The 23707-nt window shown below is 41.8% G+C and overlaps 1 protein-coding gene and 1 long non-coding RNA gene across 4 annotated transcripts in view; one reads left to right on the top strand and one right to left on the bottom strand.

Annotated features, from left to right (window-relative positions):
* The window catches only part of ino80db (INO80 complex subunit Db), a 133938-nt gene extending 123972 nt beyond the window's left edge, over window positions 1-9966 (bottom strand). For 2 of the 3 annotated variants that reach the window (XM_073046518.1, XM_073046520.1), the window contains exon 1: window positions 9849-9966. The gene's annotated coding sequence lies outside the window, so the exon portion shown is untranslated. Of the gene's footprint in view, window positions 1-9719 lie in introns of all 3 variants that reach the window. The other variant, XM_073046519.1, reaches the window with a different exon arrangement.
* A 5-nt stretch (window positions 9967-9971) lies between these two features.
* Window positions 9972-16313, top strand: LOC140728183 (uncharacterized). Its single transcript, XR_012099008.1, has 3 exons — window positions 9972-10154; window positions 10742-10931; window positions 16159-16313. It is a non-coding gene; the product is annotated as an uncharacterized lncRNA (long non-coding RNA).
* The last annotated feature ends 7394 nt before the right edge of the window (window positions 16314-23707 follow it).

The raw sequence follows: 23707 nt of genomic DNA, 5'->3' as shown, positions 1-23707 counted from the left end.
CCAACCTAATAAAGCTGCAAAAAAAGACTGCACACAGCAAGTTTCAGACAGAGCCAAGTAACCTGTCAACCAACAGCACAGACCAAAGTTCTGAAATCACTGCACATTGCAAATGGTGAAGTTCAAAGGAAAAGTCAACCTGAACTGGCACCTCCAAGAACCTCTCATCCTCATTTCATACTTACACTCAACAAAAAAAGCAAAGAGCGGATGATCCATTGCAACCATGTTCCAAGATCCCCACTGCCAAGAGGCCAGTCCTAAGCAATTCAAAAAACTTCACGTAATAGCAAGAAGCCAAGAGCATTGGATGCAGCATGAGCTATGGGACTACACAACATCCTGCTTGAAGTACTAATGACTTGCACTCTAATGCTGGCTGTGCAATCCAACCCGGCTGTTCCTGTACAGTTGCAACACAGACATCTACCAAGCAATGTTGAAAATTGTCCAAGTATGTACTATTCACAAAATGCAGGTTAATTACTGTAAATGCCAAACAATTTGGCACTCCTGGTAGTGCCAGACTAGCAGATTTTCTGAATCATTGGGTGTTACTCATAACCAAGAAAAAAGAAATTAAATAAATCAAAAAAATATGATAAACAATTATATTTTGTTTCAAATGCCTTGCAGCAGTATAGCAAACTTTCCAGTGGACAAAATGAGTCTAAAGTGAGAGGGAAATATACAATCCCTGATAATCTGAACACCAGTCTGTGCTTTGGGTGCAGCATAGACCTCTGCTCCAGGCTCTGGCTGGATATATTGCTTGTGCTCTGAGCTTTTGGTTTATATTCAGGATTTCTGAACAATTGTATCACTCAATTTGTTCTGAGTCAACAACAAAGTGATAGGTGGTGTCATTGACAGTGCTATCAAGCGACACTCATTTACTGATACCAATTCTGTTTTCCTAGCATTACTTTGTCCCAGACCTCATAATTACAGTCTTGTTACAAAGACTGAAAGAACTGAATTTCAGAGGTGAGGATGGACTGTCAACTCATGACATCAAGGCACATTCTGTCAAGTCAACAGACATCAAGAGCTCCAATATTCCACTTCCCATTCTGACATATCAGTCCATGGCCTCCTCTACTGTCGCGATGAGGCCACACTCAGATTGGAGGTACAACACCTTATATTCTGCCTGAGTAGCCTCCAACCTGATGACATAAACATTGATTTCTCAACTTCCAGTAATGCCCCCCTACCCTTCTTCACCATTCCCCATTCCCATGTTCCTCTCTCATCTCCTTACCTGCCCATCACCTCCCTCTGGTGCTCCTCCCCCTTTTCTTTCTTAAATGGCCTTCTATCTTCTCCCATCAGATTCCCCCTTCTCAAACCCTGCATCTCTTTCACCAATCAACTTCCCAGCTCTTTATTTCACCCACCTGGTTTCACCTATCACCTTGTGTTTCTCCATCCTCTCCCCCTACCTTCCTACTCTAACTTCTCATCTTTTTTTCTCCAGTCCTGATGAAGGTCTCGGCCCAAAACATCGACTGTACTCTTTTCCACAGATGCTGCCTGGCCTCCGGCATTTTATGTGTGTTGCTTGAATTTCCAGCATCTGCAGATTTTCTCTTGTTTGTGCTTGGATAAAACACTCCAATGACTGGAATCAAATCCTATGTAAAGATACTATCATGATGAGACCAAACTTGGGTTGGAAGAGCAATAACTCATAATCTGTCTGGGTAGTCTCCAAGCTAATGGCATGAACATCGATTTCTCTAACACCATTTATTTTTCCATTCCCTATTCAGGTTGCTCTCCCATGCCTTTTTCTTCTCCTCACCTGTCCATCACCTCCCACTGACTCCCTTCCACCTTTCCTTTTCTTCAATGATGCTCTGTCATTTTAGGTTCCTTCTTCTTCAGCCCTTTACCTTTTCTACCTATCCTCTCCCAGCTTCTTATATAATCCACCTTCTCCACCCATCTTAGCCCTCATCTGGTCTCGCCTAACTTCTGCCAGCTTGTATTCCTTTCCAACCACCTTCGTAATCTGGCTTCTACCTCCTTCTTTTCCAGTCCTGATTAACAGCCTCAGCCCAAATATTGACGTCTTATTCCTTTCCACAGATGTCTGACTTGCTGAGTTCCACCAGCATTTTGTGTGTGTTGCTCAAGATTTCCATCACCAGCCAAATCTCATATTTATCATATGCAAAGATAGTTGTAGTTGCTGAAGAGAAATCATCTCAGCCCCAGAACAAGGGCAACGGCAACAAACTATCTACAGCTGCTTCATCAGTGCCCCTCCTCAAATCATGGAATCCCATTGAAAGTATTGGTAATTATCAGGGAAAGAAAGATTTGTCAATCAACCTCACCCCACCAACTATGACTTTGCAGGGAACTTCTCCATCAACTGAATCAAAATCAGGTGAAATTTGTTGTTTTGCAGCAGCAGTATAATCCAATACATAATAATTTAAAAACTGTACATTAGAAATACACACACATACACCATTCAAGATAACTGAGAGACCTATAACCACATCAACTCTAACTCTGCAAAAATCTGCTAAATTCAACAGAAGCCAGTATCATTGCGTTCTCTCTGGACAACATCTCCAACATCGAGGGCGCAATTGCACTCAGCTGGCTACCTCATCAGCATGCCCAACACCAGACTCTTCTTTTCGGAGAAGGGATTACCAGGCTGAATGGAACAAATCCCAAGGCATTACTGAGAATAGGGAATTTCTCCCTGACACAAATGACCAATGTTTGTTTGCTGTCCAACATTGCTAGAAAACAGTTGTGACTTTGTTGTGTGAAGCATTGCCTATGCTGTGACAGAAAGTGCTTTATTAACTATAAAGTTTTGGGATGTAGTAGAATGGTGAAAAAAATGCAGACACGTTCTACGAAGTAAGATGCAGAAAACAGATGAGGAGGTCAAAATATCACATCAAGAGTAAGAATAAGTTTTAAGTTTATAGGTCATACACTGAGAATTGTCAGAAACATCTCTTCCCCCAATGGGTGAGAATCGTTCATCAGTGAAAGCCAATTCATGGTTATAAATAACCTTTAATTCTGAAACTTCTTCAAATGTTTTACTAGTGAATTACAAAATTTGATATCCTGCTTCAAAAGGAGATGTTAGGAGATGATCGTATTCATTCAGTTAAATTTTAAAAAAGCACCTTAAAGGAGCAGAAGGGTCCCAGAGCTCTGGGCTCACTAACTCGGAAGTCGAATTACTTTATTATGATCATTGAAGGAATAGCTGTGGAAACTGTAAAAATGAAAACTAGGAAAGTGAGATATCAATGAAAATCAAGTTCAGACAACCTGATTTCTTGGCCTCTATCAGTCAAACATCTGTAACGTTAACTCAGCTTGCTTTTGTTTTCTCGTCTCTGTGGGAGCGGTGAATCTGCCCAGCCTGACCAGCTGTGCTTGTCTTTCGGCTCTGCATTTCACAACTCTTAAATTCTTCTGACTAGGATTTTGCCCTCTAACTGTTCCCATTCACCCAATGACCAAATAATCTTGGTTATAGGTGAACCCCACAGTCACCCTGGGCTTACCCATCAGACACATCCATTTCTCCAAACTCCCTGCAGCTTTACCAGCTTGATTTGTCTTCCTTTCAGTTTTGACCAAGGATCCGATCTGATTAAGGACCTGAAATGTAGGCTCCACTTCTCTTCCCACAGATGTAGAGTGTTCCCACTGTCTTCCCACTGACCTGCTGAATATTTTCTGCATTTATTGTTCTTGACGTGAGACATCAGAGCTGGGGGAGCTCGGAGATATCAAGGGCATAAAAGAGCTAAAAGCTACCTGGACTGGTGGAGAATGAGAGTGAGTGGTGCTTCAAGGCAATTTGAAAAAAAGGATGCAAATTTTAAAACTGGGACATTTCTTGACTAGATTTTTTTATAATTCAGGAAGCATTAAGCCAATAAACAAACTGGACTTTTGTGTGAAGAAATGGACAACTAAATCTGGAATGAGTATATTTATGTGGTATGGAAAGTGGGATATTGGCCCAGATCAATCAGGATTGGAATATGAATAGCATAGAAGAACAAAGGCAAGGTAATATTGTTTTATCTTTTCTTGACACTATACTTGCACCAATTGGCATTGCTGCTATTGTATCACACTAATTCAAAAATCACAGTAAGGGACCACAGGTAGCATCTCCATGTTTTCTCTGTTTTTCTTAACCCTTCCACATACAAAGCTGCTAAAATATATGCCTGTCCATTTTATAATACTTTTAAAAATCCTGCCAGGTAAAATGACTATGTGCCAAGTAGTAGAAAATTGTGCTTCTTATAATGCTGCATAGATTCTTTTATGGCCCAACTTCCTTCTATTTCAGAAGGGTGCTGTCCATTTTTGTTCTAGTGGAGATTCCAGAATGAGGAGGCATTACATAAGAACCAAGCTATTTAAGAGTGGTATCACTCAAATGGTGGGGGAAATATGGAACTTCCTTCCTCAAAAGGCAGTACAGCTGAAGCCAGTTGGAACATTTCAAAAGTGACACTGAACAATTCACATTAAGATGTTAAGGATTATTGAACCAAGCTGGGTCATGTTCCAGATCACCACACAGAGATTCAAGAGCTCGAAGATTTTTGTATCTACAACTCATGCAGACTGAGCTCCTCCCAGTGTTCTCACACTCTGCATGACCCAACAGAGGTTACTGAACAAACCTCTACAAGAAATTACTCCAGTTACTTGGCCAAAATAGAATGGTACTATATAAACGACCAGCTCAAGATATCTCAAGAAGAGGGGGAAAGGAGCTATTTTTCCTTAGTGTTAACATAAGTAGGTATAAATTTAATAAACAAATAGTTAAGATGAAATAAAATTTCAAGCGGTTCAGTTGGTCATGTAATGTGCGACAAAGCAGACGGTGTTAGGTTCTTCCTAGGTTCAGAGAGATCAGCTGAGTGCCAATCTCAATTGTCAAAACTGAGAAATCTGTTTTATTGTACAATGTAACTCAATTTGTCTAACCAGGGAGCCCTTCGTGTCAAAGAAACAATTTAGCTCATTAGTCCCTTGCTGAATCCACATCCTTTCTGTTCTATCAAAGTCAACCCTACCAAACTGAAACAAGGGTAAAGTAAGTCCATCATTAATACATGTTACACCCAACAGAAAATCCAGCGAAAACCAAAATAGAGAGGGTCTGTCTAATCCATTTCAGTCTACATCTACTATTTGTGTACAGAGATGCTAATCTCCCCAGTTGTTTCCTAGTTAATTTTGGTGTTTTGTTCTCTATAGGATGAGAAGCAGTTGCTCTTTTTCTCACAGTAGCACTAATGTCCCTCCCCCAGAGCCTTCCCTCACCACACCAGTGCCCAACTCAGACCAGGAACGTGCTTTTAGGGATACCCAGAAGTAGAAAATTACATCTCCCCATTCCTCACAATAGACCACATACACATGCAAGAGTGTGATTCACTTCATTCTGTAACTTCAGCACTTTATTCAAGGACAGCATCCAACTTCAAGAGATATGAAACTGGTAAGAAAGCATGTCTCAAGAAGCTACATGACCTGCCAAAACCTAAGTACTAGATCCTCTTCTACCTTAACACCATTTTCTTGCAATATTTTTCTTGATTTCTTTAATATCCAGAAAGCTATCAATATATTTTGAATGCCATCAATAATTGAACTTTTGAAATCATCCAGTCAAAGAACGCCAAAGATTCACCATCCTCTGAGTGAAGAAATGTATCACCTTAGTCTGAGATAGCTGGTCTCTTATTCCGAAACTATGACATTTATTCTAGAGTCCTCGGCTGGGGAGGGGAAAATATCATATTTGCATTCTGTCAAGCCCTGTAAACATTTTGTACATTTTGATGATACTATCTGATTCTTCTGAATGCTAGAAAACACAGACCTAAACTAGTCAAATGACTCCTCAGTCAGCAAGCTGTCCATCCCTGTAGACAGTCTGGTGAACCTCTGATACTCTCCTTCAATGGCAAGTACATTCTCTCTTAACTAGTGAGACCAAAACTGTACACAATAGTCCGAGTGCATTCTCACAATGGTCCTCTATAAGACTCTTGACTCCTTCATTCAAATCCTCTCATAATAGAGGCAAATAGACCATTTAAACTTCTTAATCACTTGATGCACCTGTATTTCAGTAACCTTTGTACGAACATACTTCAATCCATTTGAACCCATCAATACTACCCAATTTGTCACCGCTTAAAGAATACACTACTTTTCTGTTTCATCACTGAATCAGATGACCTCACACTTTTCCACACTACATTCCAACTTCTTAACATCAAACCCTTATGTGCATTTTTCAGGGTGACTACCACAAGCAAGAAAAAAAATGAATTGCAGCTGTCAATGTTTGAATGACGTGTCTTTGCGTAGTGCTGCTAATATGTTAAAACATACCAAAGTGCTTCAAAAAACCCATGTTAAATTAAATTTGCAATTGAGCAACATGAGCTGTTAGGATGGACAGAGGAATTGAGGGACCTCTCAAAGGAAGAAAAGTAGCAAGGTTAAGGGAAGCTGAAAGTGTAGAACTAGAGTGGCGCAAATAAAATTTATTTATTTGATAAATAAAATCTGATTTATCAAAGGTCTTTAGTTAACTCACCCTATAAAGAAGTACAAAGCCTGGAGAGGATCTGAGAAGGGCGAGAATCATAACATTAAGCTGTCACTGATCAAGAAGTTAATATGCAGTAGGCTGTTAGCACAGGGGTATCTTGATAAGATTTCAGGACATGGATACCAGTGTTGGATGAGTGTAGATCTGTAAATGGTAGAACAAGGGAGACAGGCAAGGAATGTGCCGGAATTGTCACGTCCAGGAGCAAATACAGCATGAGTGAATGTTTCAATGGCAGATGGGGTGAGCAGCTGCAGAGTCAGACACTGTTACAAGGATGAAAATAGTCAATCTGAGTGATGGCATGGATGTGGATTCAAGAGCTTGTCTCGGGGTCAAATGTGACACCAAAGTTGTGAACAACCTGCCTGAGCCTCCGCCAGTTGCCAGGCAAAGTGACAAAATCAGAGGGTTAGGGAGTAAAGCTTGCGGGTTCTGTTCTACCCGATAGTTATTTAGAGTAAACTTCTGCTCATCCTATGCCAGTCAGGCACTGGAAGAATTTAGAGACTGTGGAGAGATCAGGAGCCACAGTGGTGTTGTCAGTGTACATGGATTATTTAGTAAAGAGAGAACATGCAAATAGAATATAGGAAAGGGCCAATGATTATTCTCTGGAGGATGCCAGAGGCAATGATGCAAGAGACTACAAGTCACTGCAGCAGCTGATTCTTCTGCTGCAATAGAAAAGCATCAAACAGGTGTTCAATAATGGTGGAAGGACCTGGAAGAGGATGATCTAAGGTCAAATACTGAGGTAATTATCTGCTGTTGCACTTGTGAATTATCATTTGTAAATGATGTTTATGCATGAATTTAGGATGTGCTTTTCTATGGCACATTCAATTTATGAAAATATATCAATGAATATTTAAGAAACAAAATTTAATACTGATTAATTAACTAGGTAAAGGAAGCTGAACTTTTGTCCAAGAATTCTGGGATTAATGGTTCCTGAAGATGTGACCACCAGTGGAAGCCTGATGAAAAGCTGAGATGCCCAATTGGGCGGAATTGATTACCCGGGAAGGCTTACAGAAATAAGGAGGGCTAAGGCCGCCAAAACATGCTGGTTAACTGGCACTGGAGCATGGATGAAAAGGAGCCAGTGTACAACCAGAGTTAAGAAGGACCAGTGGGTTGCTGGCAAACTATTAACAGCATCATATGACAGGTGAACTCTCTTAAAAAGTATTCAAGAGTACATATTTGGTTACACAATTCAGTCACTCACCACATTCCATACTAGGAATATCAGGGTTGACTCCAGTCCACCTATCATTTAACTATGTGTTAACCTTTCCTCTGGTAAACTTAGGTAAGGATTCAATCAATTTCTTAGGGCTTTATTGCCACCAGAAGGTCCCTGGAGATTTCTAGAGTCCTACATACCATCCACAGTACAACCGGGCAAAATGACTCGCTTAATACTAACAATCCATTCCATTTCTGTTGACTAATCAAAGTAGAATTAAATAGTAAAATGCATACATTAAATAGGAAACACAGCTGAATTCACCAATAAACAGCAGTCTAACTGAATCAAGCTTTCATTCCCCCATTAAAAGACCATCAGATCTCAGCAAGGACATACACTTGTAACAAAGATGTGGTCACAAAGTATTCTACAAATTTTCAATTTAGATATTGAAGTACAAATTGATTTCCCTGCACAATCAAATCATACAGAGATCTATTTTCATCTTAAAAACATTCATTTCTCTCTAGCTATGGCTTGTATGCAACTACAGAAAATAGGGCATTCCCTCTCGGTTCCACATGCAAACTACAATAAGATAGTGTGGTATTATGGTACGTTCTATAACAAAGGGAGATCTCCATCTCTCTGGGTAAAGAAAAATCTACCTCCAATTATTAGGACACAATCTCACAGATCTACATGGAACTATCTAACTGCAAAGACAGATGCCTCACCTGGCTGTAGAATAAAGAACTGGGGACATAGCTTTATAGGATAAGGAAATGGACTGAGGATAAAGCGAATTTTTATTCAAATAGTTGTGAATGTTTGGAATTCTCTCCTCCTAAAAGAGCTGTGGATGATCAGTTGTTAGCATCTTTAAGTCAAAAGATCCACTGATTCTCAAACAATAAGGGAATTGATGGATACCAAGAATGTCAAGTTGCAGTAGCAATGCGATCTTATTGAATGACAGCAGACTTGAGGGGACTATTCATGCTGGAGATAAGTATTAACTGCAAATGACATCCATGCACAAAATAAAATTTTCTCCTTGTGCAAGAGACCACAACAGGAGAACTCAACAGAACAGCATGAATACAAAATCCTAGAGGGATTTCTGGACAGTTACAAAGGAGATCTTCCGAAGATGCACAGTGACAAATATTAAGGATCTGCAAACTGTTAGCCCCCAAGTTTCAGATCTACAGCAGCAAGGTGTGCAAATATATAAAGGGAGACCTCTGCGGATGTGTGTCAGTTCTCCAAATCGAAAAGGTGTGTGTAGACAGTGTGTGATGTAGCAGACCACTGTGTAACCCAGAGAGAGGGGGCAGAGCTGGGATGAGAAGTGCATCCAACTCAGGGCCGGGCAGTCTGAAGCTGCCAGAGTGAGGTGTGTGCCCCGTACAGGTATACAGGGGCACGGCAGCCCAGCTCAGTCTCACCCCGGCCTGCAGGCGCGCGCACACACTCCCCGACAGCCCCGGCCGCTCCGCCTGCGGCCTGCAAACAAAAGAAGCCGGCGCTGACAGGCAGCGGGGCGCCCCGTGGCCGCGGTCGGGCCTACGCTTCCCCGAAGGCAGGCGGGATCGGGGCCCAAGGCCGAGCGGGGACTCAGGGACGAGTCAGTGGGCGTGAAGCAATGGCACACAAAAGGCCGACAAGGCGGGCAGGGGTTAGGCCGCGCGGCCTAGGAAAATACAACCGACACCAGGGTTCTCCCCACACCCACTCGCCTCACCTCACTTCCCCGGGGGGGGGGGGGGGGAACTGACCCACCTCCCATCGATGTTCGGTTAATAAACAAACCGATAGAGATAACGAAAGATAGAGGGGAGGGAAAAAAACATTGTTTTCCAAACCCACCTCTCGATCCCCGGTCTAAATTTGCAAACCGCCGCCCGGCTCAGGGCGCCTTGTCCCGGGCGTCGCTTGCAAAGTGAGTCCGTGGATGTTCGAGGCCTGAGCTGTGGAGGCGCTGTGGCGGTCGCTTACCGTTGGCTGGCTGGCTCGCTGTGCTGGCCGGGCTGGCTCCGGGCTGCTAGAGGCGGACGGCGAGTGGGGGAGGGGGTGGGGGAAGGGGAGCAGCCCAGCGGCCCGCGACTGCGCAAGCGCGACGGTGCTCGGGAGCGGGCGCTGTCCGCCTGGCTCCGGCTCCGGCTCCTCACTCTCTCCCTCTCCGCTCTCTGTCGGTAAGGCAGCAGAACAAGGAGGCGAACGGGCGGGGAAAGATGGGCGCCGGCGATTGTGACTCCGGCGCGGCGGGAGGAGTCGCCCAGACTGCGCGGCTCCGCTGTTCAGGTGAGCGGGCGACGAGGAAGCGGCGGGTCGTGTGAACGCTACTGCTAACTTGGGTTTCAATTTCCCGACTTTTTAACCCGCTACAGCGTTGAATTTGCTAAAAAAAAAATACTTTCGTATTTTCTGACATTAAAGTAAAGCAACTTAATTTGAAATTGGCGATTACAATAACGTGCACACTTAAAGTCTTTTTAATATTAAAACTTTGTGTTCTGTTGCGCTGCAGCAGCCCAACACATTTTTGAAGCCACATGAACGAAAAGGTAGATTCTACATAGTTCATCTTTTTGTTGGCAAAAGGTTTTTTTTTTAATCGGGAAATGTTGTAATTAGGAATTCGTTTGATTGTTTTTAAGGTCTAGACTAGACTTCAGTTAAAAGTTTTCAAGCAATGGACGTCGATGTCGGAATATTCGATTTCAGGTAGCGTATAGCGAAAGGTTAAATGTAGAAAGTTGTTGAAACTGCCTAGTTCTGACTCAAACTGGAAACCCTGGTTATCTGAAATTTAATTCTTTGCAAGTTGTACTGTGGCTCTTTGCAAGATTAGATGCTGTTTCTCTAATTAGTTCTTTGCTACAATATAGAGCTGACGGCAGAGCGGTTGGAAAATCTACGTGACAAATAATTGAAGATCAGCGTCACCCCTTGTACATCAAATAAGTGTGTTCTGCAAGAATCACTTGACCGTGTGTGACGTTTAGACATTGTGAGATCGGATGCGTTAAACTGGAGACGGGCAAGGAGTAGAGTTGGAAGGACAGACATCAAAATCAGGTTTAATAGCACATATGTTCGTGGCAGCAAAGTGTTCATGGGTTCACTGTCTGTTCTGATAGTGGAGGTGTAGAAGCTATTCCTAAAACATTGAGTGTGCCTCTTAATGGGCTCCCTGAGGGTAGCAATGAGAAGAGAGTGTTGACTAGGTGATGGGGCCCTTAATGATGGATGCTGCCTTACTGAGCCATTCACACACAAAATGCTGGTGGAACACAGCAGGCCAGGCAGCATCTATAGGGAGAAGCGCTGTAACGTTTCAGGCCGAGACCCTTCGTCAGGGCTTCCTATAGATACTGCCTGGCCTGCTGCGTTCCACCAGCATTTTGTGTGTGTTGCTTGAATTTCCAGCATCTGCAGATTTCCTCGTATTTACTGAGCTATCGCCTTTTGATGATGTTCTGGATCCTGGGGAGCTGGTGCCCATGATGGAAATGTTGCACCTCCAGTGATTACACTGCGAGAGGAAATGGGTATTGGTAGAGACAGAGGAATGAATCAGGCTGTTGTGGAAGGAGCTGCACCTTCAAGAGAAAGAGAGGACTGGAATGCCATCATGTTGCAACAGTGGAAATTACCACAATGATCCACAATAAACGCAGAAGGGAGGGCAAGTATTTGTGAATCCTTTCTTTGTCTTGAAGCAGGTGTGCAAAATGAAGTAGTTATGGTATGTCACATCCATTCCTAATGTTCTATGATATTCTCGTGATCACTCTGTCTCAGTGTTGTCCTGGTCCATGTTTCCACATCTTCCTTCACCTTTTCCTGAGCTTTAACAAACAACTTTTCTTCTTTCTCCAACTTCCAGTGATTTTTTTCCTTTTCCCCATTCTCTATTCTTCATTATCTCACCCTGGCCTCTTGCATCTTCTCCTCACCTGCCTATCACCTCCATTTAGTGCCCCTCCTCCCTTTTCTCCCATGATCCACTCTCCTCTCCTATCAGATTCCCTCTCCTCAGGTCCTTTGCCTTTTCAACTTATCACCTCCCAGCTTCTTTCTTCATTCCTCCCAGTCTCCCATCTACCTGGCTTCACTTGTCATCTTTTAGCTTGTCCTCGTTCCCCCCTCCCCCCACCTCCTTATTCTGGCATCTTCCCCCTTCCTTTCCAGCCTGATGAAGGGAGTCAGCTTGAAACGTCAACCTTTCCATTCAATCTATTCATTTCCATAGATGCTGCCTGACCTGCTGAGTTCCTCCAGTATTGTGTGATCATTGCTCTGGATTTCCAGCAGCTGCAAAATCTCCTGTGTTATCAATGATTGTAACCTCTTTCTCCCGCATCTAATTTGCTTCAGCCTCTTGCTGAAGTCTTGCCCTGTACCATCTATTTCCTATCTTTTCTGATCTTCCCCTCTGATCCTGATTGATCTGTCCTCTGCTGCCACTTTGCAGTGCATTCTGAGCTCTAGAGACAGCATGTCTACTGGTATCTTTTATAAACCTACTCACAGCTGCCTAGACTCTTCCCACCCTGTTACTTGTAAAAATGGCATCCACTTCTCTTAATTCCTCCATCTCCACCTCATCTGCTCTCAGGACAAAACTTTTTATTCCAGAACAAAGGAGATGTCATCCTTCTTCCAAGAAAGAGGCTTCCCTTCCTCCACCATCAGTGCTGCCCTCAACTGCATCTCTTCCATTTCCCCCATGTCTTCCCTCACCCCATCTGCCACCCCACCAGCCTCCACAGCCAGCATATAATTCTCTGTAATTTCCACCATCTCCAATGGGATCCCACCACCAAGCACATCTTCCCCCACCCCCCAACCACTTTTTGCTTTCCACAGGGATCACTCCCTATGCAGCTCCATTGTCTATTCATCCCTCCCCACTGATCTCCCTCCTGGTACTATCCTTGCAAGCAGAACAAGTGCCACACCTGCCTCTACACCTCCTCCCTCACTACCATTCAGGGCTTTAAACTGTCCTTCCAGGTGAGGTGACACTTCACCTGTGAGTCGTTGGGGGCATATACTGTGTCCGTGCTCCTGGTATGGCCTTCTGTACGATTAGGAGACCACTTTGCTGAGCACCTATGCTTTGTCTGCCAGAAGAAGTGGGATCTCCCATTTTAATTCCACTTCCCATTCCCATTCTGATATGTCAGTCCATATCCTCCACTACTGTCACAAAAAGGCCACAATCAGGTTGGGGGAGCAAAACCTTATATTCCGTCAGGATAGCCTCCAGTTTGATGGCATGAACATGGATTTCTTCCAGTAATTGCCCCCCCCCCCCTCACCATTTCCCAATCCAGTTCCCTCTCTCACTTTATCTCCTTACCTGCCCATCACCTCCCTCTGGTGCTCCTCCCCGTTTTCTTTCTTCTATGGCCTTGTGTCCTGTCCTATCCAGACCTTTACCTCTTCCACCAATCAACTTCCCAGCTCTTTACTCCACCCCCTCGTCTCAAGGTGTCACCAATCACCTTCCTCCCCACTCCCCACCACCTTACTCTTTTTGTTTCTCCAGTCCTGATGAAGGGTCTCAGCCCAAAACGTTGACTGTACTCTTTTCCATAGACACTGCCTGGCCTGCTGAGTTCCTCCAGCATTTTGTGTGTGTTGCTTGGATTTCCAGCATCCGCAGATTTTCTTTTGTTTCTGAGCTCTTCCACCACCTTTGTCTTTGTGCTTGTTTCCTTCACTGGGAACTCTCACCACTGACTGTTGTCCCCTTGATCTATCTCCAGGATTCCCCAATCACCTGGACCCCTCCCTCTCCACACCTCTGCCTCTGTTTTTCCACATGACTTGCTCCCTTCAGTGGATCCCTCCTTGCATCACTTTGCTCACAAAGGACCAACCTGAGCATTGTCATCAAATTTGTTTGCAAGAATAGTGTTGTTTGGCAAACTAACCTCAAACACACAGAGACTAATTCACACCCATTCAAACTATTTGCTGTTTTATTCTCCATTTACCTCCAGGCTTTACTATTCATCTACAGATCAGGGGCAATTTACGGCAGCTCCTCAATCTTCCAACCCTCACAGGAAGCACTGGAGGTCGGGATTGAGCCTGGAACTGAGGCAGTTTCTCAGTAAACTTAGTTAATTTTGCCCAGAGGCAACACCAATGAACATCAGGATACAGGGAGCCCGGGAGGCCTGCACTGCCTCACAGCAAAGCAGCCACCTCAATCCCACTACCACTTCCCTTATTTTTTTGTATGTTAGTCTCTCTCACATGCCATCAACTCCCCTCTGATTCTTTTCTCACTTCTCAACATTAGTGGCCATTTACAGTGGCTAATTAACCTAACAAAATGTCTGTGGGATTGACCTTGTGATCACAGAAAGACCTCCACGTGCTTAGCATCTGAGCCCTGGCCCAAGGGCCGTAAGGTAGCAGCGCTAACGGTTGCATCACTGTGCCAGCAGAGTCTATCCTCTGATCGTTATATTTTTATTCACTCAGCGATAATGGGGTCCTAATTTCACACACGTGGCTTCTCCCTCCTCTCCAGTCCACAAGCAGGGCGGGGCAGGTCCACTTTTTCAGCTAGTTCTTGTTCCAAATCAGAAACAATGCGTAGATTGGTTGATTAGTTGGCCACTGTTAATTCCCCCAGGAATGTTGAAGAGGGGTTGAAGCTGGGCGGAGTTGGTGGGAATGTAGGGAGAATAAAATGGGATGAGTGTATGGGGAGTGGAAATGGACGATGGTTGACTGAAAACCCTTTCTCCAAGCTGTATGACTGATTTCTCTGGCTTTCTTCTCACTCCACTTCCTGTAATGACTCCATTCTACTCTCCTAGTCTCTATTGGTCCATTGCAGCTGCTACTTTCCCGTCAGTGCTTCTTGTGTGTCTTCCCTCGATCATGGTTTCTTCACCACTGTTGGAGAGAGGTCTCGTCCTTTCTCCTCCCCCCATAAATAAATATCGGGCCCTAAAGATTTTGTAATTTCTGTAATTTTCGCCATCTTCAAAGCGATACCACCACCAAATGCAACTTCTATTTTCAACATTCTGAAGGAACCAGTCTCCCAGCAATATATTCTGCTCTACTCTCCATTTATGCCAACACCCACTTCCTCCTTATGCCAACTTTACTTTATTCAGAAACCCAAACCTTCCTTCCAGATGAACTAGCAATTCATTTGCATTCCTTCCAAGGTATACCCTATCAGGTGCTCACAATGAGGTCCCCACTGTATTGAAAAGGCCACCACACACAAAATGCTGGAGGAACTCAGCAGGTCAAGCAGCATCTATGAAAGAAAATAAAGAGTTGACATTTCAGGCTGAGACCCTTCTTCAGGACTAGAAAGGAAAGGGGAAAATGCCAGAATAAAAAGGTGGGGGAGAAAGGGAAGGAAGACAAGGTGATGGGTGAAGCCAGGGGGGTAGGAAAGGTAAAGGGCTGGAGAAGAAGGAATCTGATAGGAGAGGAGAGCGACCATAGGAGAAAGGGAAGAAGGAGGGGCACCAGGGGAAGGTGATAAGCATGTAAAGACAAGAGGCTAGAGAGAAAAAAATGCCTGAAGGAGAAATTGATGTTCATGCCATCAGGTTGGAGGCTAGCTAAACAGAAGCTCCTCCATCCTCAGAGTGGCTTCATCATGGCAAAAGAGGAGGCCGTGAACGGACATGTCAGAACAGGAATGAAGTGTTCAACAAAATGATCCTTCAATTTACATCGGGTCTCACCAGTATAGAGGAGGCTGTATCAGGAGCATCAAAAACAATAGCTGACCCCAACAGATTTATGAGTGAAGTGTTGCCTCACCTGATAAGACTGTTTGGCCCTGAATTGAGGTGCGAGAGGATGTGAATGGACAGGTGTACCGTTTTTCTCACAGGAATATGTGCCTGGAAGAGATCAGTGGGGAGGGACAAATGGACAAGGGGATCTGGAGGGAGAAATCCCAACGGAGAGGGAAGTAAAGATGTGTTTGGTGATCAGATGCTGTTGAAGATGGCAGAGGTTGGTCCACTGCTTAGATGACCACTTCACAAAACAACTCCCATTCCATGTGCAAGGATCCTTTTGAGTTTCCATTTGCTCACCATTTTAGTTCTCCATCCACTCTGGCATTTGCTTAAGTAATTCCATTGAGGAACTTGCAAGCTTGAGAAAAAACATCACCCAGCCAAGCCCTCTGACGGCATTGACTTCAACAATTTTGGCCTCCCAGCCTTTGCTGTTTGTAATAGAAGTGAGCAGTTCTAATTAAAGGTTGTCAATGTGATAGTAACAGTTTCTCCCTCCACAGATGCTGCACGGCCCATTGAGAATTCCAACATCGTTTTTATTATCCTCTCTTCACATTGGATGCACTTTTCATTTTATTCTGGGGAGGATATCTGTTTTGTCACTTACTAATCCTTGTAAATAATTAAAATAAAGATTAAAATTAAATTCATGAAAGTTTTGCTATTTTATTGCTCTATAAAACACCAGTGTGCCTCTTTAATATGAGGTAATGAATCCATAGGATATGACTGACGAAATGCTTACTAATAGTTCCTTTCATGTGTGGGTATTTTTGTAGTCATATCACATTGAGATTATATTGTTCCTATGTACACAACAGTATAAATTCTGTATGAATGCTTGAACTGAACAATAGAGACACAAGAGGCTGCAGAATCTGGAACAATACATGAAGCGATGGAGGAACTCAGCAGGTAAAGCAGGGTCTATGGAGGGAAATGGGCAGACAATATTTTGGGTTGAGGTCCTTCATCTGGACTGGGTCTGGATGAAGGGTCTCATTTCTCTTGAATTAGACTCAGTGAATTCGTTAGACTTTTTAAAAAATCACAGCATTTACAGATCAGATTTTCTGGGCCCTGATGCATGTCACTGGCAGTGAAGTCACTTCTGCAGACCACTCATTTTCTATGGAACAAAATGTCACAAATTGCAATATGGATGCTGATAATAAAATTTCATATTTTTAACAGTGTTTTTAAATAAATCTGTTTATAATGCAGTCACAGCAGCCAATCAGTGAAGAGCAAATCTTCCAAACCGCTATGTGAAAATGACCAGTGCCTTACACTGAACTAAACTGCTTTGCTGTCTTCAGAACAGGACCATGGAATCTTTTATATCCAGCTGCAGGCTTAAGATGTGACATTTCTCACAGTGTAGTCTCATCTGAACTGCTAAGAGTTAACGCTCAAGCACGCAGATCAGGATGTGGACACAGCCTCCTAAATTCTTAAATGAATGTCTTTCTCTCCACTCCATTGGCAGAGCTGGCAATTAATTAGTTCAGTAACCTTTCTACTGTAATTTTTTCTAATTGCAACGTGAATAACAGTTATTCCTGCTATGTGCCAGTGGGCACTCGTTCATTGAAGAATGGACTTGGAGGTTATCAATGAAGGATGTATTGTGTCTAAAATGACTGCCCTAATTTTTACACTTTAAAATGCATGTCATTTAACTGTAAAGTAATTTGGAATTTCCACAATTATCGAAAAGTTCCACTATTCCAAAAAAAAATTCATTGCTTAGAATCTGATCCAAGCACTCAAATACTTTCAGAACCTACCTAGAACATGTACAAATCTAATTTACCCAAAATTTAGATTCCATGGTTAGCATGTGCATTTTTCAATGAGGGATAATCAGCGAAAGTTAAAGGTGGGTTTGAGTAGTGTCTAGACCATTCCTGTCTTTTGGAATGATGTGTGAAGCTTGAGCTTTGCTCTGCCCTCTCACAGCATTGTTGTAAAGTGCAAGAGAAAGATGCTTTGAGCAACAGCAAAAGGCAGTCAACACGATAAATACAAATGACATCCATGAGATCTTGTTGAATTTAGAAAGCCGAAGTAAAATGCTTTGCTACTCGGTTGTTCATTACAAGCATCTGGCTTAAAGGGGAAGTGGTACTGGTATCCAGTAAGGTTGCATCTCAGCACTGACTGGCTTTGGCACCTTTTGTAACGTCAAACATGCTTTAAGAAATTAACAATCCAGCAAATTTATTGAGGAAAGATAGCTCCTTTCTGAATGCCAGTTATTTTCAGAGCAAAACATATCACCAACTATTCGTGATCTGCTCTTTACAGACCATGCTGCAGGTGGGAGGGAGGTAAGGGGATTGCTTCGCTGCTGCTGTTTGCATGTTCTGTGAACATGGTGGGCATGCTATGTTGGCACTGGTATGTGTAGCAACACTTGCAGGCTGTCCCTTGTACATCCTCAGGTTCTGTTGGTTAGCTAATGCAAAAGACACATTTCACAATGTTTCACTGTACATGTGACAGATACATAAATCTGAATCTGAACTGATGAACAAGTTCTCTGGAAATTTGGTCTAAAATAAAATAGCTACTTTAAGGATATTCCATTTCGCCTTTTTCGTTATCCTTGATTGGCCAAATCAACTCTATTAAAATGAACATTTTACCTAAATTTATATACCTCTTTCAGGCATTACCTGTTTTTATTCCTATATCTTTTTTTGATTCTATTATATATGGAAAAACAAACATTCTCGACTAAATAAAGTTCATCTTCAAAAATCTGAGAAGAATGGAGGTTTAGCTTTACCAAATTTTAGGTTTTATTACTGGGCAGTCAATATACGAAATCTTACATTTTGGACATATTATATTAACTGTGAGGACTGTCCGATACGGGTTTCTTTAGAAGCTAACTCTGTTAATAAATTTTCTATTATTTCTCTTCTCGGATCCTCACTCCCTTTATCTTTTAGTAAACTAACTGAAAATTTGGTAGTTAACATACTTTGAGGATCTGGGTACAATTTAGGAAATTCTTTCATCTATTGAGATTTTCTTTGTCCAGTCCCATTTATTTTAACTTTTTTAAAACCTTTGATGACTGATTCAGTTTTTAAAGAATGGGATAGATTGGGTATTAAATGCTTCCAGGATTTGTTTGTTGGAGGAAGTCCTCTTTCATTTGAGCAACTGTCAGCTAAATATAGTTCACCCAAAACTCATTTTTTTTGTTATTTACAAATTAGAGACTTTCTGCGTTCTCAACTATATACATTTCCTATAAGTTCAGATAAGGACTTATTAGATGTAATTTTTAATTTGAAACCTTTTTATCCAATATCCAATATTTATGGTATGTTGCTAAGAATGAGGAATGTTCCTGTAGACAAAATTAAAAATCTTTGGGAACAAGATTTACAGACTTCAATCTCTGAGGAAACTTGGAATGAAATTTTTAAATTGGTTAACACTTCATCGTTATGTGCCCATCATTCCCTTTCATAATTTAAAGTGGTTCATAGGGTTCACATGTATAAAGATAAGCTATCTCGTTTTTATTTGGATATATCCCCTTTCTATGATAGATGTAATAATGGAGAAGCTTCATTAATTCACATGTTTTGGACATGTCTGAGCCTTGAAAGTTACTGGAAGGAAGTATTCCAAACTTTCTCGGTACTTTTCAAGGTAAATTTTAAGCCTAACCCTTTGACCGCATTATTTGGTATTGTTGGAGGAAAAGACTTTATTTTGGAGACATCTGATTTGCATATTTTGGCTTTTACTGCTCTTATAGCTAGGAGGGCGCTCTTGCTTAAATGGAAGGATGCTGTTCCGCCTACTCATAAACAATGGTTATGGGATGTTATGTCATGCTTAAATTTAGAGAAGATACGATGTTGTTTTTGAATCTAGCCAAGACTTATATATTGTGGGGACCATTTTTGAGTTATTTTCAAAACCTTTGATTTGTTGTAAAAGTACAGATAGTGGCTAATAATATATTTTATTATATGATAAGGGTTTTTTCCCCTTTTTTCTTGCTTTTCCTAACAGCTCTGACTTTGGTAGTGGGTTTAGATTTTTTTCTGTATAACAAAATTATTATATTTCAATATGATTTAATTTATTTTTTATGAATACAGGGTTTTGTGATTGTATTTTTAATAAAATGTATTTGGTACTATTTTATGTTTTTCTTTTGACTTAAAATATATATCTTCTTGTACTCTGTATTCCTTTATGCAGAAACTAATAAAAATATTGAAAGAGAGAAGAGTATTCCATCCAATATCATTGTCAATAACAAAACTGAAAAATGTGTAGAACCTCTGCTATTTTAGCATAATCTTAACAGGCAGATGCAAGAATTAGCAATACCTGTGGTCACCTTTACCAAACTTACCCCAACATGTCTGCATCCACATGCAGTTAACACTGAACACAAAGTAGTCTACCCACCTTGTAATCTCAGTGCTTTGTTAGCATTGTGAAAGTTCGACAACAACTGTAAAAAGAAGTGGTGACGTAAGAGTATCCATCCTGATGTTTCAGCAGAATCCCTGGAGTTGCTTCGTATCTACAGATGGCCAGCAATGAGATCCTTGGGAGAAACAATCATGTTTATCAAAAGCAAATGAACTGTATATACTGCAAGTCTGAATTGAATAAATAAAATAGAGTGCAGCGCCTGTGGGAAGAGACAGAGTTAATGTTTCAGGTCAACACCCTTTCAGGCAAATTGAATCTTCAGACAGTACTGGACATGGATTGCATTCCTCAAGATTCTCCCAGTAAGTTACTGCTCAGTGATGAGTTCAAGAACTGCCTGCAATGCAGAGGAAGGCCAATTCTCTCACTGGTAAAACATAGCCAGGGCTGAAGAATTTTACTGTTTCATCATTGAAGAACACTATCTGGCACCAAGTCTGGTCCAGCCACTGGAGAAGAGATCCAGACCAGCTGGCACATTAGGAAAAAGTATACTCTGGTATCCTATAAAACATGGGCTGTGAGAAGCTTTGACAGTCATGCAGTGGGTTTTTTCTACACCGCTGCCAATTCTCATGTGTCTGTCTATCCATCAAAGTTTTGACTGGCTCTTTGGGGGAACCTTACAGTGCACAGAGTGGCTGACACATTTGCTGCACTCCAAGACTGACCATTCCAGTTAACGTGGTTGTAAACTGCACTGAACCATCCTATGTCTCGAAGTTCTTTCCATCTGACTTACAGAGGCTTATCTTGCAGGTTCTATCAGATAAGTAATTTAAATGGAACAAGTTTTACCTCCATCTGTCAGTAGAAATTGTATTGAGCAGCAAAATGGTTAACAGAAAATGCTTAACATACTCTGCAAGTCAGGCAGCATCAGAGAAAGAAAGAGTCAAAGTTTTGTGTAAAATCTTTGAAGAAAGATTCTTTTAGCCACAGTGCCAGCAACATTAAACTAACTGATCTATAGGTCTATTTTTCATAGAAGGAAGATGAAGTAAGTATTGTAATCAACTGTCTGCCAGTACAGCAATGTCATGATTTATGGTTTCCTCAAAAGGACCCCTTTTCCCCCAAAATAATGCACATTTCATCACCAAACAAAATGGGAACATAACACGCTTAGGCACATTACCAACAGGGCTCCAGTCCTGATCCATCCTGGCTTGAACTCCACGCAACGGCACAAAGGTGAATCGCAGTTTAAGGCACTGGCTCAACACCACCTCTTCAAGGGCATTTAAGGATAGGGAATAACTACTGACGTTGCTAGTAACAACTGTATTTCATGAAATGGTTAAAAAGCCTTCCAGCACGGTTTCCTTTTCTGATTAAACATAGTTTTCTTACTTTGTGCCTCTGCCAATTTTACAGTCTGAAGTTATTCATCTGGACACTAACAACCAAGTTGGAACAGGGCCTAGCAGGAGTGGACTCCCTTTGAGAATTTAAAGAGGCAGTTTTTTTTAAATATCTAAGTTGGTCTATGAAGGAGGGGTTGTGAAGATTTAGACCCTCTGATATCAGAATCTGGTCCCAAGCATTATTGTACAGAAGTGCTTAACCTATTTTCCACTGACCTACCTTTGTACCTGTGGATAAAATGCTAGTCAACTCACAAAACCATCATTGAAACCCAACAGAATAAGGCAAATTTTTCACCACTACTCTCCAAAGCAAATTCTTGATTGTAATTTTTACATATTCTGTGTCTATAAAAAATACTCACCCCCTCCCCCATTGGAAGTTTTCATATTTTATTGCTTAACAACATTGAATCACAGAGGATTTTATTTGGCTTTTTTGACAAGTCAACAGAAAAAAAAACTTGTGTCAAAGTGAAAATAAATCTCTACAAAGTGATCTAAATTAATTACAAATGTGAAACACAAAAATACTTGATTGCATTGTATTCACCCCCTGTAATGTGACACCAAATAAATCATTACTGGTACAGCCAACTGGTTTTAGAAGTCACATAATTAGTTAAATGGAAATCACCATGTGCAGTCAAGGTGTTTCAACTGATTGTAGTACAAGTACACCTGTATTTGGAAGGTCCAACTGCTGTTGAGTCAGTATCCTGCCAAAAACTACACCATGAAGACAAAAGAACACTCCAAGTAACTCCATGTAAGGGTTATTGAAAAGCACAAGTCAGGAGATGGATACAAGAAAGTTTCCAAGTCACTGAATATCCCTTGGAGTACAGTTAAGTTGATCATCAAGAAATGGAAAGAATATGGCACAGCTTTATATCTACCCAGAGCAGGCCATCCTCAAAAACTGAGTTACCATACAAGAGGGAGACTAGTGGGCAAAGCCACCAAGAGACCTATGACAACTCTGGAGGAGTTGCAAGCTTCAGTGGCTCAGATGGGAGAGACTGCACATACAACTGTTGCCCAGGTGCTTCACCAGTCACAGCTTTATTGGAGAGTGGCAAAGAGAAAGCCACTGTTGAAAAAAATTCACATGAAATCTCAGAGTTTGCTAGAAGTGGGAGACTCTGGAGTCAGCTGGAAGAAGGTTTTATGGTCTGATGAAACCAGAATTGAGCTTTTAGCCATCAGACTAAACACAATATTTAGCATAAGCCAAACACCGCACATCAAAAACACACCTTCCCTACTGTGAAGCATGATGGTGGCTACACAGGGTGGGGATGATTCATTGCAGCAGGCCCTGGAAGGATTGTGAAGGTAGAGGGTAAAAATGAATGCAGCAAAATACAGGGAAATCCTGGAGGAAAACCTAATGCAGTCTGCAAGGGAACTGTGACTTGAGAGAAGATTTGTTTTCCAGAAAGACAATGACCCTAAGCATAAAACCAAAGCTACACAGGAATGGCTTAAAAATAACCAAGTTAATGTCCTGGAGTGGCCAAGTTGGAGACCATCCCTCAATCAAATTGAGAAGTTATGGCTGGACTTGAAAAGGACTGGTCACTCATGATCCCCATGCAATCTGACAGAGCTTGAACAGTTTTGTAAAGAATGTGGGGAAATTCCAGGTCCAGATGTGCAGAGCTGATGGAGACCTATCCACACAGACTCAGGGTTGTAATTTGCTGCCAAAGGTGCATCTGCTAAATACTGACTTGAAGGGGGTGAATACATTCAATCAATTATTTTGTGTTTTATATTTGTAATTAATTTAGATCACTTTGTAGAGATCTGTTTTCACTTTGACACGAAAATTTTGTTCTGTTGATCAATGCCACAAAAGTCAAATTAAATACACTGTGATTAACTGTTGTAAAAAACTTCTGGTGGGAGGGGTGTGAATACCTTTTATAGGTGCTGTAACATTTACTTGTCACGATACTTGTTAGATTTCTAAACTAGTAACTTCAATCACATTTTGGGGAATGTTTCTGCAGGAAACGTGAAAACAAGAACACTTTACTGCAGGATGACAAAGGAAGATGTAGAATTCTTGTGGGTACCATTAAGAAAATGCAAGGATAAAAAGATTCTGATGGGACTTGTATACAGGCCCCACAACAGTAGCCAGGATATGGGATATAAACTACAAAGGAGGATAGGAAAGGCATGCAATGTTATG

The sequence above is a fragment of the Hemitrygon akajei genome, chromosome 5, assembly GCF_048418815.1.
Source record: "Hemitrygon akajei chromosome 5, sHemAka1.3, whole genome shotgun sequence".
Lineage (NCBI taxonomy): Eukaryota > Metazoa > Chordata > Chondrichthyes > Myliobatiformes > Dasyatidae > Hemitrygon > Hemitrygon akajei.
The sequence above is the reverse complement of the archived record's forward strand: the minus strand, read 5'-3'. Positions and strand labels throughout refer to the sequence as shown.